We start from the raw sequence: 5,757 nt of genomic DNA, 5'->3' as shown, positions 1-5,757 counted from the left end.
GATTAATCTGTTAGCATCAATCCAGCAAAATCCCAAAGAGGCTATGCGGTAAATCTGTTACATGGTATAAAGTCCCAGTAGCATGTAGGGCATTATGTGGAAGAGTTACTATTTCTCTCTCTCTGTGTCTCTCTATCTCTCTTTCTATCTGTCTCTCTCTCTCTCTGTCTCTGTCTCTCTGTCTCTCTCTGTTTTTGTCTCTCTCTCTCTCACTCTCTCTCACTCTCTCTCTCTTTCTCTCATCTACCTTAGCTCAACATGCCCACAATGGAAGTCAGAAGATAATACTGTCTTTAATTTATATCTTCCCCATCAATAGTTTCCTATCTTTGATGTTTTTTTCTATCTTTTTCATGTTGATTCAATCCTCATTTGCTATGTACATTACTACCCCGTTACTTTTCCCCAAAGCAACTTCTGAGAATTTCCACACCAAATATAGATCATCAGCTAAAAGGGAGAGATTAAAATTAAAAAGAATGAATCTCAATTTTCTCCACCATTATTTGGTTTAATAGAAGAGTTTTTGGGTTTTGTGTACAATATTGATGAATCAAACTTTTGTAAACTACTTGCTACTCGTCTAAGTCTTGAGGTTCAATGTAGAGGTATGTTAAATGATTATAATTTATTGCAGGTGACAAATAACCTGCCAATCAATCTTCTGTTCAGCTGCCAAAGTAATAATCTAAAAGTATTGGCCTGACTATTTTACCCCACCCCATTCAATAAACTCAAGTGGTTCACTATCTGTAGATACCTGCATATACTAAGAGCTACAACTTACATAATGCTTTAAGTTTGGCAATATGCTTCATAAATAGTCTCATTTTTTTTTTCCTTTCCATGCCCAGGAAGATAGGTGCTATTATTATACTCATTTTTCCAAGATCACATAGCTAGGGAATATTTCATTTCAGTTTTTCTTGACTCCAAGTCTACTTGTTTCCTAACCATACCATTTATCTACCTCCAGCAGATATTAGACATATGGATACATATGCATAAACATAACCCTAATGTGAGTAAAATACAAATAACAAGGAAACTGAGGCACATTTCTCCAAGCAAGAGAAAAGTTTATTAATAGTGATGTTTATGGCTGCTAATAAAAAGGTTCAGACTGGCCTCCTCAGGTCAGCAACCAGGAAAGGATGGAGAAAAATGTTCTTTATTAAGTTCCAAGAAAGGAGAAGTTCTGCATGGTTTAGTAACTTCACAATTGACTACAGCTTGGAAATGTGGATTGGCCTTCAGGTATAGATGATCACACATCTCCCTGACAATTAAGGAATGTTAATTGCTTTATGAGACTCAACTACCTCTGGTAATCTTGTCTAGAACATCAGAACCACATAAATTAGGACCACCTGGTGAGTTATCACCTTGTAGGAGATCAAAACACCCCTAATTTCACAAGGGGAGTCAAGAGCAGAAGAATTATTTTGGGGGGAGGGGCTCATCCAATACAGGTTTATGTTTATAGGCAATAAAACAAAGGTGAAAGGTTAAACTGCTTTGGCAATAAAACAGATGTACCAGGGGCTACTTGGTTGAGCTATAGCACCACTTCCTTTAAAGTAATCCATACTAGGATAGACTATATTTTTTTAGCTTAATTGAGAAATGGGACTTGACAAAATGTGGAAAAGGGTAAGTTATGGAGTAGAATAAGTTATCAAATGATACAACATAATTTCAATTTTTTTAAGAAGCTTCTTATTTTTATTGTTAGGATCTGGGTTACTTCAGAGGGATGAAATGAGAGGAGTGGGTGGCTCCAATACCCGGCCAGCCATGTTTCACAGACTTGTAGGTGATAGAGAATTCGCCCAGGTAGCATACAATCATCTCAGGCTTAATTTCTACCTGATTGAAGGTCTTGTCATTATAGACACCCACCATATTCCCCACCAGAATGATCATGTCCCAAAGACGTGTCTTTACAACCTCGAGTTTTTCCATGGGGGGTGCCTCCTTCTTGGCCTTCCTCAGGTGCTTCAGGAGGGAATGCTGTTTGTGCCACAGACCCCTGTTGAGTTGCCCTCGATGTGGAGCACTGTACAACTGCATGAGCTGTTTATAGGACATGTCCAGAAGCTGATCCAGGTCCATGCTTCGGGAGGTGAACTTCCAGAAGGTTCGCTTCTTTTTCTGTTCCACTTCCACCATCTTGTCTGCTGTTAGAAAAAAAAACCAGTTTTAATTTTTTAAAAATAAGTTTATATATGTGAATGTATGTGGTATGCATCTATTGTATTATATAGCTGCATGTATATGTATATGTATTCATATGTATGTGTATGTATATATATACACACATGCATATATGCATATATGTGTATATCTATGTCTATATATCAACATATGTTTGTATGTGTGTGTGTGTTGGGAGAGAGAGAGATGGAGAGAGAGAGAGATTTGTGAACACACATTCTGAATGTGTGAATGAAAAGTCTGAGAGACACAATTTCTGGGTAATTAATAATCAATCTATTAATTAGGCTATCATATAATCAATAAATTGCAGTCAGTAGTTCTCTCAGTTACCAAAGACTAATCTATGAGATTATCCAATGCTTAAATACCTTTGTAAAATATACTGTCCTTGATGGATAGAAATCAACTCTGATTGGTTAACAATCAGAGAATTAATATTATAATCAGAGGTGGGACTTTTCTAATGAATGGCTGGGTATGTGACTGACCACAGTCATCTCTGTTTTGGACAAAGAGACTCATCTTCATCCAGACCACTCCTGCCTTGGGGAATCCAGACAAATGGAACCATCTCCACCCAGACCATTTAAGTCAAACACAATGGGCTGGAATTCACCTAGATTAGAGTCTCTTTACCCTTTAATCAGAAATAAGGTCTCCCAATTGGGAGGGGTCCTACCCAAGATTGAGGAGAATGACTCAATGTCAGCCCTGTCCTTCTCAAGGACTGGGCCTTGAATGAGGTACTAATAATTGGTTATTAGTAATCAAAAAGAGAATCTTTGGGTCCCATATATAAAATTGGTTATCAATGTAAGACAATAATCATTTTTCTCAACATATGTGTGTATTAATATATTCTTCTTTTAGCATTTAAAGTCCTTAAAAGTTTAGGTCCCATAATAATTTTCTCACTTATCTTACATTTTACTCTCTTCTATGTATTATAAGATCTAGTGACCTGGTCTCTTTCCTGTTTTTCAAATAGGACAGTCCATCTTCAGGCTCCTTACCATTTAATTGTCTGTCTCCATGTTTGCAATGTTCTCTCTCCTCACCTCTATTTTCTGACTTCACTGGCTTCCTTCAAGACTCAGCTCAAATTAAACTCTCTGCAGAAGGTATTTCAAGGACAAAATGAAATTAAATGAAATAAAATACAAGCAAAAACAGGAGAGGTTGGAAGTAATCCAGATAATATCTGGAAAGGAATTAGTATTTAAGAGATTAAAAAAAGCTCTCTTGAAGGTGGTAGGATTTTAGCTGAAATTTTAATGACACCTAGGAATCCAGTCAATAATAATAAAGAAGGAAATCATTCCAGACATGAGGGACAATCAATGAAACATATGGTCCTGGAGATGGAGTGTTATGTCCAAAGAATAAGAATGTAAAGTTTAAGAAGCTTGAAAAGGTAAAAAAGGACCAGGTTATAAAAGGTTATAAAGCCAAACAGAGAATTTACTACTAGATCCTGTATGTAATTATAAAGCACTGGAGTTTACTGAATAGTGGAGAAAGGTGATTTGAACTGAGCTTTGGGAAGATCACTTTATTGCCTGGGAAGAGGATGGACTATAGTGGGGAGAGGTTTAAATCAGAGAGACCAATCAGTAGGCTATTACAGTAGGCCAGCCTTGAAGTGAAGAGTGTCTGGCCCAGGAGGTTTGCTGTTTCAAAAGAGAAAAGGTGGCATATAAAAGTGATGTTGTAAAGGTAGAATTGACAACACTTGGCAACAGGATTGATATGTGGGGTAAGAAAAACTTAGAAGTAGGAGTGAAGCCAAGGTGCAGAGTAAAGTCAGAAATTTAACGAAGCTCTCCAAACTCACTCCTCTGAATAAATTAAAAGTAGGTAAAATTGAACTCTTATCATGATAACCAACAAAAAAAAGTCATAGTGAGTCATTTTTTTCAGTCCAGAGCGTGTTAGAAGAAGAGAAAAAAAGGATTTTTGGACACTAAGGTTGGAGCAGGTTTACAACACAGCAGGCAGGGCAGAAGTGGCACTAGCTGTGCCCTTTCAAGTTGACTTTGGCAGCAGCAGCAGCAGCACAGATCCCAAAATAAAAACTCCCAGAAATATTGTAGACAAATCCCAAAGCTCCCCAATCAAAGAGAAAATACTGTAAGCAGCCAGGAAGAAACAATTCAAATAGCAAAAAAGCCCCAGTCAGGATCATAGAAGATTTAGTAGCTACCACCATAAAATATTGGAAGGCTTGAAATATGATATTTCAGAGGACAAAGAAGTTAGGATTAGAACCAAGAGTATTATGTACCCAGAGAAACTGATCATTATCCCACAGGGGAAAAATGGATATTTAATGAAATAGAAAATTTGACATTCAAATCTAAGAAATGAGAAGCATTAAAAGGTAAGCATGTAGGAGAAATCAGGAGGTACTTAATATGGTTAAATGATTTATATTCCAAAATGGTAGATGAAACATGTAACTCCTAAGAACTTTATCATCCCTATAGCAGTTTGAAGTAGTACACTTAAAACAGAGGGCATAAGTGTTAGTGCACTATGTCAGAATGATCTCAAAAGAAGAATGAAAGGGTGAAAAAGAGGTATACATTTGGGAGAATGATAAAGAAGACTGAAGAAAATAATAGCATGTAAAAGGGGTGGTATGGAAGACTTTTTTCATTAGAGGAGAAACTGTGTGTGAGGGGATCATGAAAATCTTGAAAAACATTCATCAAAACTGGTTTAGGTGTAAATATATAGATATATACATGGACTCAAAGAGTTGTGTATAGAAATTCATCTGAGAGGTGGAGCCAAGATGGTAGAGTAAATGCAAAAGCTCACCTGAGCTCTACCCCAAACTACTCCAAATACCCTTAAACGATGACTCTAAACAAATTCTAGAGAGAGAACTCACAAAAAACAGAGTAAAACAATTTTCCAGACCTAGATAACTTAGAAAGTCAGCAGGAAAGGTCTGTTACACCAGAGTAAGAGATGAACCCAGTCCAGCATAGGCTGTGTCAGCACAGACCAGACTGTAGAAAACTAGGAGCAAGCCTCAGGGTGACTGAAACAGTGGCAGCAGTGGAAGTTTCAAAACTTCTCAGCCTACAGAAGGTAAGGGGATAGGACAATGGGTCAGAAGGTGATGTACTGGGCCCCTTTGTTGGTACCAAGGGCAGGACTCTGTTGCATTGTGTATACTCAGATCTGGGTCCCAGTCCTAGGTCTTTTTCCCAGTACAAGGAGGAGCACTAGCACAACAGAGCTTGCAGCCACAGGGGAGCAGGGACCTTGGTCACAGTTTCGGGGTTGAAAAGAGTGCTTGTGGTCACTCACAAAACAGTACACAATACAGGAGAGCAGTAAACACACCTCTCCCTAGATCACACCACCTTGGAAGAACCAAAAACTTACAGGTACCCAGAATTACCTCTGAAAACAGCTGTGTGAAGCTTGGGACAGTGCCTTTTGCCACCATGGAAGCAGAATCCTACTTTAACAAAGAGTTAAAAGTCAAGAAATAGGGTGGGAAAATGAGCAATGGAGAGAAAA

At 37.9% G+C, this 5,757-nt stretch overlaps 1 pseudogene; it reads right to left on the bottom strand.

The window, feature by feature from the left end:
• Window positions 1-1,743: 1,743 nt before the first annotated feature.
• On the bottom strand, window positions 1,744-2,184 carry LOC114032217 (annotated as a pseudogene).
• Between the last annotated feature and the right edge of the window lie 3,573 nt (window positions 2,185-5,757).

This window comes from Vombatus ursinus, unplaced genomic scaffold, assembly GCF_900497805.2.
Source record: "Vombatus ursinus unplaced genomic scaffold, bare-nosed wombat genome assembly UNPS02015408.1, whole genome shotgun sequence".
Lineage (NCBI taxonomy): Eukaryota > Metazoa > Chordata > Mammalia > Diprotodontia > Vombatidae > Vombatus > Vombatus ursinus.
Note: the sequence above shows the minus strand (reverse complement) of the source record. Positions and strands in the feature narration are given on the sequence as shown.